The sequence below is a fragment of the Herpailurus yagouaroundi genome, unplaced genomic scaffold (assembly GCF_014898765.1).
Source record: "Herpailurus yagouaroundi ecotype Mexico unplaced genomic scaffold, PumYag 142, whole genome shotgun sequence".
In the NCBI taxonomy this organism is placed as follows: Eukaryota; Metazoa; Chordata; class Mammalia; order Carnivora; family Felidae; genus Herpailurus; species Herpailurus yagouaroundi.
Window position 1 is genome coordinate 15,426,134 of NW_024412397.1, and position 16,110 is coordinate 15,442,243.

A 16,110-nucleotide genomic window follows, 5' to 3' on the forward strand; every position below is an offset into this window, starting at 1 on the left:
GCCTCTCCTCACAGCCTGGGGGTGGTACCTTCTACCTGTTCTAATTTTTTTAAATGTTTATTTTTATTATCGAGAGAGAGAGAGAGAGAGAGAGAGAGAGAGAGAGAGAGAGAGAGAGACAGCGTGAGCAGGAGAGGGGCAGAGAGAGAGGGAGACACAGAATCTGAAGCAGGCTCCAGACTCTGAGCTGTCAGCACAGAGCCCGATGTGGGGCTTGAACTTACGAACTGCAAGATCATGACCTGAGCTGAAATCGGATGCTTAACCGACCGAGCCACCCAGGCACCCCTAATGGGATTCCCTGTTATCTTTTGTAGCCTCTCAGATTTTTTACACATTTATTAAACTTCCCTCAGATTACCTTGTCTGAATCCCATCTGCTTTTGCCAGAACCCTGGTTGATACTCTGTTTTGTCATTTAGCACAAAAAAATATAATGCATATTCAGAATGTTATTTTCATAATGAGAAAAGGATTGTAGGAATCATTGGCTTACTTCTTTTATTTCTTTCTAACTTACACGTTAGGATTTGAGAAACTCTGTTTCTTACTCGATCCCAGACTTTTCCTGCTGTTTTTCCCAGCTTAAGTTTGAATTGAGGCAAACCCTCAATGTTCCAGAGGGATTACTTTGGAAGGGGTGGGGGGTAAAGACCAGAGTGGATGAGGCTCTGGACCATTCACTGCAGCTACTACCAGAATGGTTCCCTTTCCGTATGTTCTCTAGGTTGGGCATCTTTGCAAGAATAAGTTTGTACATTTGATAAAAGGATTCTGTTCTTTAAAATATGTGAAAATTAGTAGGTTAAGGCATAGAATATTCCCTTTAAAGTATCAATCATTAATCTGAAAGGGCTAATACCTTACTGGCCATTACCAATCAGTCAGATCCTTCCCAAGTAGGACTTGGAAGTGTCTAGCGCTGGGTTGAAGGCCTTGGTCCTTGTGTTTGTAGAGACTCAAAGAAGGTGACGTGGTCAAACTTGGGAGGAGAGCTGAAAAGACAGAGATGAGTTCCCCATGTAAGGACAAAAAGATCCTGTATCCATTTTTTCTCTGATTCTTGGTTTGGCCAACCTCTCTGAAGACAAGGGGCTGCACCACAGGGCAGAGAATGGCCTGGAGAGGAAGCGGTGCCCGGTGACTGGCTTTCGGGCATTTGTTGTGAAGAAAGAGAGTGTGTGGAGGGAGCTAATCACCGTCTGATTGTTGTTCAAAGCTGAAAACTGGGAGTCATCCCTTACGCTTCCTCCTCCCTCAGTTCCACATCCAGCCTGTCACCAGGTGTAGCGATTCTCCTTTTGAATAAATCTCAATACTGATGCTTCTCTCCACATTATTTCTTCTGCCCCAGGCGTTCTTCTTCTTCTTTGTCACTTGGCGCAATCCTTGAGGACTCAGCTTAAACGTTGCCCCTTCAGACAAGTCTTCTCTAATCTTCTAGTCTAAATCAGTCCCTTGCTGAGATCTCTTGCCATATTCTTTAGTTGTCTTTCATAGCTTGTGACATAAGTTTTACGGATAAATTTACTTGTGGTCATGGGTTTAGTATGTGACTCTCGTAATACTTTTACCTTAGTGAGGGAGCATGACTCTCTACCCTTGTCTTCTTGGCGCCTAGACCAGTGCTTGGCACATAGTGGGTGCTCGGTAGATATTTCTTATTAAGTGGGTGGATTAATCCTAGCTCCTCACCCCTTCAGTGAAACTTCCAGGCTCCCAGTTCTGTCAGTTCTCTCTGCTGCCTCTCTTGAATCTCTCCCCTCCCTGCCTTCTGCACCATCAGTACTCTAGTCCATGCTCCATCGTCTCTCACCTGGACAGCTGTAACTGCCTCCATGCTGGACTCCCTGATTCTACTTTGGCCTCTGCTGGGATAGGCTCCATACCCATGACTAGGATGCTGTTCTCCACTTGCTTAAGATCTCCCATTGCCCTCAGTAGGAAGCCCAAACCTCTTAACTCGGCTGAAGACCCCTTCCTGATTTTACACCTGCTTCCTCTCTAGTCCCATCTCCTGGTTTCCCTTCTCCAGGCGTATTGAACTGATTTCTAAATCTTTGGCTCCTTTTCCTTTGCTTTTAAACTTGTGCACAGGCTATTTTTAAAGCCTAAAATCCTCCTTTCTTCATTTTCCTTCGATCCCTTTTTGTCTCTTCATTCCCTCCTTTTCATGCCTGACCCTTGTTGTTCCTCCAGGGTTGTCTTAGATGTCGCTTCCTTTGGGAGGCCTTCTTGGGTGCCATTCGCCATGCCGGCACTTCACCTTCCTTCTAGGACTCTGAGAGTTCCCCATATATTTCCTTTTAAATGTCTTCCGTTTCTTATTGACTTGTCTCTCCCTCACTAGACAGTGAAATCTGAGAGAGCAGGAACCATGTTGGACTGATGCAGTGCTGGGTACACAGGAAGTGCTTAATCCATTCTTGTTGAATGAATGAGTAGAAGGGTGATTTTGGTGGTCAAGGGCGCGGGCATTGTTTTGGACATAAAAGAAGTAGACCAGCTGTGAATCTTACTGAGATACATTTGTTGATATGTTTGTTTGTTTTCTTACTACATTTCTCCCTCCTGCTTTTTCAAGTAGGTATCCAGACCTTGCAATATCTTCCCTCGGGCAAAGTTTAAAGTAAAGGGGCAGAAAGAAGGAACTACTTGAAACTATATGCCAAAACTCTTTGAAGAAATGATACTGTGTATCTTAAAAAGGGAATGTAAAGAAGGGCATTTTGGGGGAGGGACAGTGAGACCAGAAGGATGAGATTCCCCTAAAATGGGCAAATGGGAATTATCGGTGGGTCCTTAGGGTAGAATTGGACTGTGAGGAAACAGCAAGATCTTCGGGGAAAAGACTCTCTAGTGTGTCTAGGAAGTGAGCCTGAAGGGATGTTTGCATCTTCAAAGACATTGGATATGTCTTTGCTCCTTGTGGGACCCTGTGCTAGGGGCTATGTGAGGAAATAAAATAAACAATATATATATGTTAAATATATTGTTCAGACTTTTTCTTTTAGAAAAGAACAAGGTTCTTTTAGGGCTTAGTATTTTAGTATCCAGCCTTATTTCCAGTTGTGATATCTGTCTACTGGAATGCCTTTCCCAGGGTTCTGGATGTGGTCTTCAGTAGGTGATAGAACGTGTGTGCGTTTGTCTTTTGTTTTGTTTTGTTTTGTTTTCTTTTTATCATATACATCTCGGGCATAGTGGATTTGCCCTGTTTTTGAGGAGAAATTATAGAGTAGAGCTGTTCAAACATAAAAGAAAGGCCATAGAATAAAGTGAAGATGACTGGAAATATAAATATCCAGGGTTTTGTAAGTGGTTTCCTAACTGTGTAACTCTTACTTGCTTTTATTTATTTATAAAGTTTATTTATTTATTATTTGAGAGAGAGATTGGGGGAGGGGCAGAGAGAGAGAATCCCAAGCAGGATCTGTGCTGTCAGCACAGAGACTGACTTGGGGCTCAGTCTCATGAATTGTGAGGTCATGATCTGAGCCCAAATCAAGAGTTGGATGCTTAACTCACTGAGCCACCCAGGTGCCCCTCTTATTTGCTTTTAGGTAATTAGACTCATTTGGCCTATTTCAGTAGTGCATTTGTTTATTCGTAAACAGTTATTTTGTGTCTCCTAGAGCAGGGCTAGAAGCTGGGGAATTATAGCTTGATAGAGCAGGGACATAGTACGTTTGAGACCAGGGACAGATATTTTAGTTCCAAACCATGTTTTCAGAATAGAATTTCATACAGTCTTCTTTGTGTAAAGGGAAGTTTATTTCATCCATAGTGCATGCACTCAACCGGGGGCCTGTTTGGGCAAAGATATTTCTTTTTAGTGACACATGTACATCTGGATAATCCTACTTCTGTAGCAACATCAACAATAGTTACCATGAGAGCAAACTCTTCCAATCTGATTTTGAATACTTTCCTCTCTTTTCACTCCCCTCTGATGGGAGTGAATATGGACATGCCTCCATTATTACACCTCTTCCTTGGAATAGTTTCCACTGTACTGAGGAAAGTGATGAACTGTCTGTCTTTCATCTTAAATTCCAATTATTGAAATAGATTCATATATTGATCAGATTTATATTATGGATGATGAATCACCCACCGATAACTGATAGTATTTAGCTCTTTGGCGAATTGCTAAAAATAACCCACAAGGGCACATTGGGGAGATCCAGGTATAGGAGTTTCTGGATTTTGAACAGGATAGTTACAGAGGATACTTAAAATACCCCATGATGTTAACTTTGTACAAACCCTGAAAGCCAAACTACCTGATCCATGTAGAATAGATTTCAGTAGTTCAGTTTGGTTTTACATCGGCATCTTCAATGTTTTTAAAAATGTTACCTGCTTTACGATCAGGCAACTAGGATGCTAAGCAAAGGAATAAGAACAGTCCTTAAAATGTGAAGAACTCAACTGAATTTGGCCTTACTTGGTAATCTCTGGTTTGATTAGAACCTTTGCCCCCAGTGTCAAGTCAGAACTTGAAGGTACTAACTTTGAACTTTGTTGAGACCATCAAGTTTTTTTCCTTTTTTATTTGTTCCCTTACCGACAAATGCTGTCAAATGAAAACAGAAACAACAAACAAGCAGACAAACCCAACACCAACAACAGAATCAAGACCACACTGTTGTCTTTAATTAGACAGAACATTATTCAGAACATCAGAATCATTAATGACTAGATTTATTTTTTATTCATTCCTTTTTAAAATAGACTTAATCAAAATACTAATAAATTGACACTATTCATGCCTGCTTTTTTTTTTTTTTTAACACCTCTTATAGTAGCACCTCTTGTTGCAATGGTAAATAGTAGTTGCTGGTCACATCAGTGTCGGATTAAAATAACTCAGTGCCATATTCTTATTTATGCATCACAATAATAATATAATTTAAAATATTTCTTTTCCTCTAGGGGAGAAATAATGTGCTGTAACATTAAGCCTAAAAGCACTGTTCAAAATCTAAGAGTGTTGATTCATTGCTTTCCCTTTTTTTTTTCTTTTTTTCAGCTTAAACTCCTGTTATTCTCCTTTAACTGGTCTTCCCAGTGGGCAAATATAACCTCCAAATGGTATAACACTCTGCAGGTCATCTTTCCCTTTGGAAACTCGCTAAATCTGCATATATTCTCTTCGTGGGAGAATTTACCTTGCCTTCCAGGAAGGCTCCGTGGTGACTTGAAGATATTATCTTTCAGTCTTTAGAACGTTGAGGTCTGGCTTCTACCCCCAGGACCTACAGATAGTGCATGCCCTACAGTTTCCATACCAAGAACCTAAGTTTTCAGCATTAATCAGATAGGTGTGAGTGTTAAAGCTTTTGCATTTGTTGTTCTAACAGTTGGAATATTTATCTTTTGGCCAGGAAATATTTGCCAGTCTGTTTTAAAGTTTCAAACCAAGATAAGAGACAATTTTGATATGAGTATGTTACATAAAAGCATCCTAACTAGTTTTTTGTTTGCTTGTTCGTGTTTGTTTGTTTGACACTGGAAACCCTATGAAAATAAATATGCTCCGGGTTTAAGGAGTAGTGTGTCAAGCTGGAGCCTGGATTAAAATTGTGTGGGCTGTGAAGGCTGATATTTCAAGTGCTACCTTAGCCAGAGTTATAGGGTTTGGAGAATATATTGAAGGGTTTGGGATAAAAATGGATTGAGTACTCGCACCTCCATTCAATTCAAGGTAAGAAGTTTGTTATACACGTTCCTAAAGAAAACTTTGCCGCTTGGCTTGGAACTTCTCTCTGATCCCCAGGATTGTAATCTCCACCCAAAGACCCAAATTAATGTATGCACACCTCACTCATTCTTCGCAGAGGGCTTGGATGTTACCTTTCAGTGCGACCTTCCTCAACCCAACCCTCCTTTGATTCCATGGAACCCTCAGCTCACGCCTCTTCTGTAACACCTTTCAAATGATGGCGAGCTTAGCTGTTCAATTGCTTGTGTCCATCACTGGAACGTCAACATTCGGGAGGATTTTGTAGTCTTGTTTATTTCATCTCTAGAGGCCAAGAACCTCTATCATGACTTAAAACAGTTGCTGGTTGTTAAATTGATAAATTCAGTGTCAAATAAAGTTGAAGAGACACTATTTGAAACATGAATTGAGGGTCAGTACCTCTTATAAGATGGAGGGGAAATAGGTCTAAGACTTGTGTGTGTTCTTTGAGGAGCAGAATGGAGCCTGGGAATCACCCAGCTCCTATTATTCCTGTTCTTTCTGATCAGATAGGACCATCTGGGTCGTGCTTACTGGCAGGCTCAGGCAGAAGCTGATAATGTCTCTGTTACCCAGAAGCTCCTAGTTGATTTTATAATGCAAGCAATCAGAGCTCCCGCTGGCTTCATTCAGCACCTGAAATTAATCACTGGCTCATCTCTGCAATAAAACACTGTCCTGCAGAGTTTGTGCTCTTCCTAGGGGGTGGTCTTACATTGTGGAAAGAGAGTCCCAGTCGTGCTACTCAGGATCTTTGTGGCCTTGACCAAACTGCTTATGTCTCTAAGTCTGCTTCTTCAAGAAAACACAGCTTGATGTAAGTAATTCGAGGTGTTAGGAGTAAGTGGGGTTAAATATGAATCATATCGATTACATTGCCCTGCACATTGGGATGTCTCCAGAAAAAACTGGTTTCCCTCATGCCGCACCCCCTCTCACAGGCTCGCTCTCTGTGATGTACGGTGTTTCTTTGCTGGATTGTATGTGTCTTGGGAAATAAGAGCTCCCAAAAGGAAAGTGTCATTCTTTGGAGGGACTGCAACAAAGTGATGGTGTTCCTTTTGGGCCTCTTCTTCTGAATCCCTGTGTTTCTGAAGAGTTGGGCTAAGGGCAGAGGTCACTAACTTCATCAGACTCATCTTTGTGGGTACACATGGTCCTAGATGATAGTGATGGCCTTTGAATCAAGGTGGCTCATTGAGCTTGGGACTCAGGGGAAGGCAGGTGGGCAAAGGTGCCATCATGAGTCCTATCCAGTGCTTCTTAGCAGAGGAGAAACAATGGATACATTCAGAGGTTTGGAGTGATTTGGTGCCAGCAGGCCAGTGGGTAGATTATATTCATGTTTAAACAGGCAGTGCCCTGGTCCCAAACTCTAGGAAGTCTGAGGAGCCTCAGTGCAGAATAGAAAGCCACATTTGTCCCCTCATGTACCTTGATTTCCGATAAATATTTTTATGTGTCTTTGAGGGCATCCAAGGGGTCTTTGACTTCTCGGAGGAATTGCAACAAATTAGTTTGACAGGTTAATTAAGACAGATCACAGAAACAAGCAAGGAAGGGGTTCTGGACAGGCAGTCAGAGTAGGAAGATCTGGGGTGTTAGTGCCTGGTAGCTGTCTAATTAGGAGGGTAAAGCCCTACAGAAAGAGACTGACTTCATGTGTTGGCTTTTTCCTTTCCATGCCACTGAGTTTGAGCCAGTCCCTTTAACATAATAAATGCTAAATGAATATTTGATGGTTGAAGCCATGAATTAATGCTAGGAGAAATAAGCAGAGAGTGTCAGGAAGAAGTTAAAACTGAGCTAAGGCTCAGTTAGCAATAAGGCTCTCATTGTGTGAGGCCTGCAGGTATAGGGGATTTTCTGGATCTAAATGAAGACAAGATTTCAGATTTGGAGCAGTAAGATAGAAGCACAATTACTAAAATAGGGAACAAGACTGAATCATACAAATAGTATATTAGGTATGACCCTGGTTACTGGAACCTGGGGAAAGCCTCAGAGTAGGTTCAGAATTGAGTCTTTCTTGCATGGTTTCTGCCAAATATTAGGCAGAGTAATGTATACATTTAAAATAAAGTCCGTGATTTCATATATGAAATAGTTTCTGAGTTTTCAAGTCACATGCATTAACGTAGAAAAGAAATATGTTTTGTATTTATTTTATTAAAAAAATTTTTTTTAATGTTTATTTTTGAGAGAGAGAGAGAGAGAGAGCATGAGCGGGGGAGTGGCAGAGAGAGAGGGAGACATAGAATTTGAAGCAGGCTCCAGGCTCTGAGCTGTCAGCACAGAGCCTGATGCAAGGCTCAAACTCACAGACTGTGAGATCATGACCTGAGTCGAAGTCGTACATTTAACCGACTGAACCAGCCAGGTGTCCCTGTTTTGTATTTGAAAGAGCCTATACATCTATTGATCACAGGGTGCTATACTAAGAATATTACATGTGCTAATTGATATAATCCTTGCAGCTCTATGGAGCAGGTTTTGTTTTTATCCCATGTTACAATGAAAACTGAGGTCAAGAGAGGTTCAATAACTTTAAAGGTTTTAAAGGCTTATCAGTGGCCGCAGTGGGATTCAGATCCAGCAAGTCTGGCTCCTTGATACGCTTTTGTGACCACTGTTCTATCCTGTGCTTTCTGTGGCCAAATAACCAACGTCGTCCTTGGAATTAGGAACTTAAAATTTGCTCTTTTGAAATAGAATCCCTTTGTTTGTGAGTTAGGGGCTTCTAAATTAAGCAAATAATTGGACAACTGTATACTTTGGCTGTTTGACACAAGCAATAATTGAGCACCATCTCCCAGGTAGACTAGATTCTAAAGTCAACAAGCCCAGGGATATATTGAACTCATAAACTTATATAACATCTATATTTGACTTATTTGATAAAGGATCTAATAAAAAATAATGCCATCAGTTGCTCTCTGTAGTGCAAGTAATATTAAACCTTTATGGCATTCTTTGAAGGATCAATTTTGGAAACTGGGGAACTCTCCCAAGCTTTAATTATGGTTGCATTTTAAAACAGGAAAAAAATTATGTGGTTACCTAGACTATCTTAAGAATAAAAGACATTTATACTAATTAGATTTTTTGCAGTAATTTGTTTTAGAATTTGCAGTGGTAACATTAATCTTCAGTAACTTATGTGAGGTAACATTGGATTCCAAAAGTATTTTCAGGATTTTATTGTAGTCCAGTGTGAATTATCCATCTTTATTTGAATGTTATAAAATAGGTACTTTTTTATATATATAGCAAAATTGTTGGCATTTGCTAAGTTTATTTTATTATTCTTTGTTCTTTTTAAAGTGACTTTAAAGAGTACATCTTTCATTGTTTTTTAGATTTTCATATAAAATCCCAGGATTGAAATTAGTGGGAATAAAAATGAAAACATGTCCTAAGTGTGACATTATTTCTGCAATGGGATCACTTCTACATTTGAATTTTATGCCACACAAATATCACCTGAAAAGGAAAGAAGTTAGCCATTGGCTTTATCACTTAGATAATACAGGAACATGGAAACCATTAGGGATAATATTTCCCACATGTAATAATTGCAGTAACTGGTTGGTGAACAGACCATGATAGTGTTGGGCTGAAAATCTAGACCTACGTCATTGTAGGCTCCTTTAGAATTTGTAGTGATTAGGAGAATTGGAGTGTCAGGAGAAGTGTTACCCACAAATCACCCCTTCATGACAGCAGGTTAGGGTCGCCTCTGCATGCCAAATAATTCCATGTACTTTTCATTTTTCCACAAAGTTATATATGTTGAAACGTTACTCTCTGTGAAAAAGACTCCTAATGAGAACTTTCGGTATAATTCATGCAGGCTCATACCTGGGCAGAATTAATCTGCTCACAAATAGTGGATGATAGATTTTTTTTCTTTTTCTTTTTTTGTATCAGGTATTGAGAAGGCTTTTGTATTGAGACAAACTCCCGTCAATAGGGGTGTCTCTGGGAATAGTGTAGTTATAGTAAGGTGATTGGTACAAGGTCTAACCTATATACATGGATCTGTGGAATTTAACCTTCTGCCCTCCCCCGGCCCCCACTCCTTTCTGTCTTTGTGTTGATTACCTTGGGGGGTACAGGGTGAGCTTGACCTTCTTTAGCAATAGAAGTTATAAAACATCTGACCGTTGCCTGTTTGGGAGAGGCACGGCTTCATCCTGGAGCGAACTAAACCTAGGGTTCAAATCAGAGGAGCCTCTGACAGCTAAAACCTGTCACTTTTAGCCTGTAGTAGTTTCATAGTGTGCATCTGAACATAGGGGTTACAGCGAGATAAATAAGCTTCAAAGCCATTGGTGGATTTTTACTACTGTCTGATTACTTAAAACTATAATGGTTATAGTTTACAAGTATGATTATTTATTATAAAACACAGTTTAAACACTGAGATTACACATACCTTGATTTATTACTGAAACATCATATATATGGTTTAAATGATCTGCAGTAAGGGTGCTGGCTTTGTGGTCGGGTGTAATCTTCAGAATGTGGAAACACTAAAGAGTCATGGCTTCAAATCATTGACAGCAACCCATGATGTAGGGAAGAAAGCTAACAATCTGATTTTAATTTGTGCTTTCATCATTGTTCTCAAAATTATGTGGGGTTACAAGGTGCAGTTTCCTTTCCAGACTAAAATCATCCGGCCGTCTTCCAAATTTTGAGGGCTTAATTGATTATTCACTCAAGAAGCAGAGTGGACTGAGAACTATATCTGAAGAAAAAAATCGTGATTTTGCCTGTCCTTGTCCTTCCATGCCAGTGGGAAGCTCAGTGAGATTCCTGTGTCCATCCATGAACTTTTAGGTTACTCTTCTAGGTTTGTCTACAGTATATGGATCTGCCCTCAGTCACCAGCATAGAAATGCTTCACCCAGGCTGTTGGCAAAGATAATAACCTTAAATTGCGAAGCTTTTATCAAAGTCAAGTGGAGAGTGATAATGATACTTGTTTTATATTCATTCGCTCTCAGGTATGCAGAATTGGGTTGTGATCCATGTTTTCATGAGGTAGAGTAACTGCCTTTATAGGATTTTTTGTAAAGGGCATGCATTTAGTACCTCTATGACTTAAGCTCAAAATGATTTCAGAAAGTTTCATGTATAGTCACACAGTTGCTTTAACTGAGTTCCATTTTGATATTCTGTCTGTGTCCTTTTCAGGACACAGCTGAAAAGCCTGACTAGTGAAACTGCTATTAGTTTGCTACAGGGCTGTTATTAGTCCTGATTATAAGATTTGAAATCAGATAAATCTGATGTAGGGACCCAGCTCCAGCACTTAATACTCTTTTAAAAAAGGAAAGACTTAGAGTTTTTGCATACCTATTCCTCCTACTTCTGGAAATCCTAACCATTTCAGATGTGAATCATACCCAATCAAGTATCCATTGAGCAATTCTGCCCTTAGTTTATGTGGCTGAGTGGAGCGGATTCTCTTTTCCCATGTGAGGAGGGGTCCAGCCAATCAGGGTATCTCGTGTACCTTACTACGATATTTGGTTCAAGGATGGGGATGTGACTCGACTGAAGCTAGTTTCAGTACTTCTAGAAAAATAAGAGGCACCGGCTTTTTTAAAAATTTAGAATGGTGGAGTTATGACATTTGGGCTGCTAGCAGTCAGGTTTGCACTGCGAATGAAGGTCCTGCCAATATAGCCAAAGTGGGGTGGTGGTGGTGGAAATACAAGTAAGAGATGGAGAAATGCTAGATCCTGATGATGTGGTCTGAGGCCTTGGCTCCACCTGGTCTCTCGGCTACACAGGAAGTTCAACTGGACAGTAAATGCCTCCTCCCCTTACAACAACTTAAGATAAATTGAAAGAATTGTGAATCCTTTTATTGCCGGTGGATCTTGGGCAAGTCATTTTACTTTCTCTATGCCTCGATTTTGTATTCTATAAAATTGTATGTACTTTATGGCTCTGTCAAAAGACTTCGTGGTCTGCTGTCAGTGTTATGTTTTCCATCCTAATTTATATGTTGTCTGGTCCCTTTATATGTATGTGTGCCTACAGGAATGTATACATGTATTTATGTATTATGGTATGGACTTTCTGAAGACCACACCAAAGCCTTTGTAGTATTGAAGTATAACTAAATAACATACATTTCTAATGACATTTTTAAAATAGTGATTGTATTCTTTTATCCACCTGATGCAATATCTATCTATATATCTATCCATCCATCCATCCATCCATGCATCCATCTATCCTATCCTATCCTGTCCTATCCTATCCTAGCCTATCCTTGGATACAAGAATACAATAAATTCTAATTGTATAATAAAATCCCAATTAACTAGGAGGCTCTTATCTGTGATGATAATCAATGGCTTCATATGTACTAAGCAGTGGCAGTTTGATAGGCAGTTTAAGTAGGGGAACTAACATTTATGGGGCCACTGCTCTACGTAAGCATTGTCCTAGGTATTTTACATAAGTGTTTCTCTTTAGTTCTCAAAAATCTTTCTAAGTTATCTTATTTGTATATCATGGAAACTGTGACTCAGAGAGTTTTCATAACTTCCCAAGATCACATAAATGGTAAGTTATAGGGCTGGGACTAAAACCTGAGTCTTTCAGTCTGATGCCTAAGTTTGTGCGGTCTTTGCTGGGGTAGCTTGGAAGCCGCCTAATCCAAAAGCCAACATTTAGTTGCTTTTAGAAATTTGAACATGCTGCTAACTTGAGTGTTTTCATTAGACCCTTTTAAGGTTCACTGGTGGAGATTTATGTAAAGGTACTCTTGCGGGTGCTGTTGGACACCACCCTGTTCCCCCTTCCCAACCAGGGCATCCATTCTTCAGCTTCTGGGAGGGTGGCTAACAGTGCCTCTCAGCTGAGTCCTTCTCTGGGACCTATCCTCTATTGAAAGACTTGTTTATCTAGAGTTATGCCCCCTTCTGTCTTGGTTGATGTGGGATGTAAAGGCCCATGTCCTGTGCCTCAGCATGAGACAGCTCTGAAGGGCTGTGCCAGCTCCAGATTTCCTTTTGGGACCTCCAAGGAGATCTCCAAGTTTCTGTTGAAACTACATCACAGCTTAGCTCCTCCCTCATCCCATCCACTTCCGTCTCTCCTTTAGGAGTGAGAGAGCACACCAGTCTCCCACACACAAGTCTCCATCTTAGTCTGTACCCCATGGCACCTGACTTAAGACGGCACTCATTCCTTTGCCTATTTATTCATCTATTTACTTCTCTATTTGCCCACCATCCATTCATTCACCATGTATTTATTCACATACCAAAGACTTACTGGTATCCTAATATGTATCTGGAGTAATGGAAGATTTGGGACATACTGTTTTAGGATTATCTAGCTAGTCATATAGTAGAGATAAAGGGAAAAAAGAGGGAAAAAAAAGAAAGGAAGAAAGAATAAATAGTAAATAATTGAAAACATCTAAGGTGTGAAGTATTGCAAAATGTTTATTAAAATCCTGTTTAGGCATCCACTGTGTATCTTGCAAATAAGAAACTATATTTGCTCTGTAATTGCTTGAATCATACATCTTTTACCTTGATTAGCAATTTCAATCAACCAAGACATTACTGAGCATTTTCAAATAAAAAGCTGCATATTTCTGAACCAGAAGCCCTCTGTTCAACCTTTTTGTGTTTTAAACACCTTTGGCTTGTTAGAATTGGATGCTCTCATTTCTTATAAAAATATTAATTCCTCTACAATGCAAAACTCTACAAATATCAACAAAATGAGATATTTAAGATATTTTTGAGTCTTTGGTATTTTTAATGTTATTTTAATTTTGTGTCCTTTGATTTTTAAACTCACCTCCCTTTTGCTCTTATGTTCATCTACATCTAGATTCGAATACTCTATTTTGACATGAAGTCTACTTAGGTTTCTAAACGTCATAGTTGCTAAAAAACAGGCTTGGTCAGGTGTCTGAAAAGCTTAAGTTTACATAAGAGTTCAGAAGAGCAATCATAGTCTGTTTTCTTGAGAACCACCTCTGAGAGTTAGTGTTGGCTGAAATAAGCCTGTTGATACAAGGTGGAGTAACTTGAACTAGGGGAAGCAAAGTCTGCCTCTATCTTGATGACTTTGTGAATTTTCATTCTACAATGCAAGATGGTCCTCTGCAGCGTTTCCAGATCAGCCATCCAAATCTATTGCCTTTGTGTGATTTCTATGTTGGCAGACCCGTGTTGTCCCTGTGGGATCTTGCCTTCTGTTTCTTCTGCGGGTTCTCCTTCTGCCAAACAAATTTTCTTGCTGCATCACAAAAGCTGAAGCCAGTCAAAGGAGGCTCTGTTGCCATATTTAGACAGAAATACAATACCAGAAATTAGAGTGAATGCTTTTGCTTCTAATGGCTGTAAGCGACGGCTGCCCCACGTACCATCTGGTGGCGTGTTTTTCTTTCCTCTTCGTGTAGGGACCACGTGGTAGTTTCTCTCTCTCTCTGTCTCTCTGTCTGTCTCTCTGTCTCTATTCATTTTGCCCACCGCTCTCATCCACTTAAGTCTTATTAAGGACACTGTCAGAGTCAGTCACTACTGTGTGCAAAGTATTTGAAAGTCCTTAGAAAGAGAAGGGACATAAGCCTCTTACTCTGAATAAACATTCTCAGGCCACACTGAAATCATTTGGGAGGGAAAAAAAAAGAAAAAAACCAGCACAAGATTGCCCTTTCTATGACAAGTTGCTATTTATCTAGGTAATGAGATGCACTCTCAATAAATCATGTATATTAATTTGGTGTGAATTTACTTGGCTCTATCAAGCTATCCTTACAAGATCCAAATGTAATAACATTAGAAATCTACTTTTTGAGGTTCTGGCATCAAAGCCAGATGGACATGTTAACTGCCCATGTTTCTATGTAATATGTTGTTACTAACAGCGTATCTGCTTCACATTTGGATTTACACGTGGCCACTCTTGCATTTGCTACAAAGAGTGTCCCTGGGGGGAGTCAGCTAACAATGGCACTGCTTTATGGGCCTTGAGAGCAGGAAGTGAGGAAGAAGGCCGTAGCTACTGAGATTTACGAAAATAATTTTAAGCAGGTGGATTTTAATTACCCCAGAATAGAACTTGGGCAGCACACCAAACTCCTCTTCCTCCTCCTCATTTTGGAATTTGTGGGGGCGGGGGAGGGGGAGCAAAAACAAAAACAAAAACAAAAACAAAAAACAAAAAACAAACCAAACAAAAAAACCACAACAATCCACAACCACCCCTGAATTGGTGCACATATTTATATTCAAAAATATACCTGGTTGTTGTCCATTGCATTCGATATCGAAAGTTAACGACTTTAATTTTCAGTTAACAACAGTAATTAGATTGCATACGGAGAGGTCACCTATGGCTAATTCTTCTGTAAGTGAAAACTCTTACGTACCTGCGTGGTCAGTCTGGAGAGATTATCTATGTATGTAACACCTATGAAGTTACCATGATATCAGGTCAGGCAAAAGTCCTGGGGCGAGTGGGTTTTTTTTATGTATTCTTGCCCATTCCTCGGAAACAGTGTTTCTCAAAGTGCAATCTGTGCACCATCTGCTTTGAGTTTCCCGTAAGGAATTCAGATGCCTGGGCCTCACCTAGAGACACTGACTGAAGCAGGAACCTGGAGAACCGGGTCTGGGAATGTGCATTTAAATGTAGTCCCCAAGTAAATAAGGAGTACATTAAAGTTTGAGAACTACTGCTCTAAAACACACACAGGCCCTTTCCCTTAGCATACAAATCTGCAAACTGAATTATATAAGAAATAGATTCTGTTTATTAAAAATAGTTTGAAAAACCTAAAGCACAGTAGAGTCATTCCATTCTAGTTGCCCTTCGATCCCAGGGACCCTCTTGAATGAGATGGGTAAAGCAGCTCTTTCTCTCTCTTTCCTTTCTCTCTCTCTCTGTTTGTGCTTTTCTTCTCTGAGATTTTTACAGGTACCATGGCACAAACGTACTTACTTGTTGAGATTTGTTCACATCTGTTCTAGGGAATGGCATATTCTCTGAGTTTAGCAGCTCAAGAGGTGAGAGAATAGGAAGACTGGGGGCTTTGGAGTAAGACAGACTTAGGTCCACATTTCATCTCTCCTGTTTCCTTCTATATCTTTGGCTATTTTATTTTATTTTGCCTTGTTTTATGTTTGTTTATTTTGAGAGAGAGTGTGCACATGCCTGCGCCCAAGTGTGCGCAAGGGAAGAGAGAGAGAAAATCCCAAGCAGGCTCCCTGCTGTTAGCACAGAGCTTGACAGAGGGCTCCATCTCATGAACTGTGAGATCATGACTTGAGCCGAAATCAAGAGTCAGATGCTTAAACCACTGGGCCATCCAG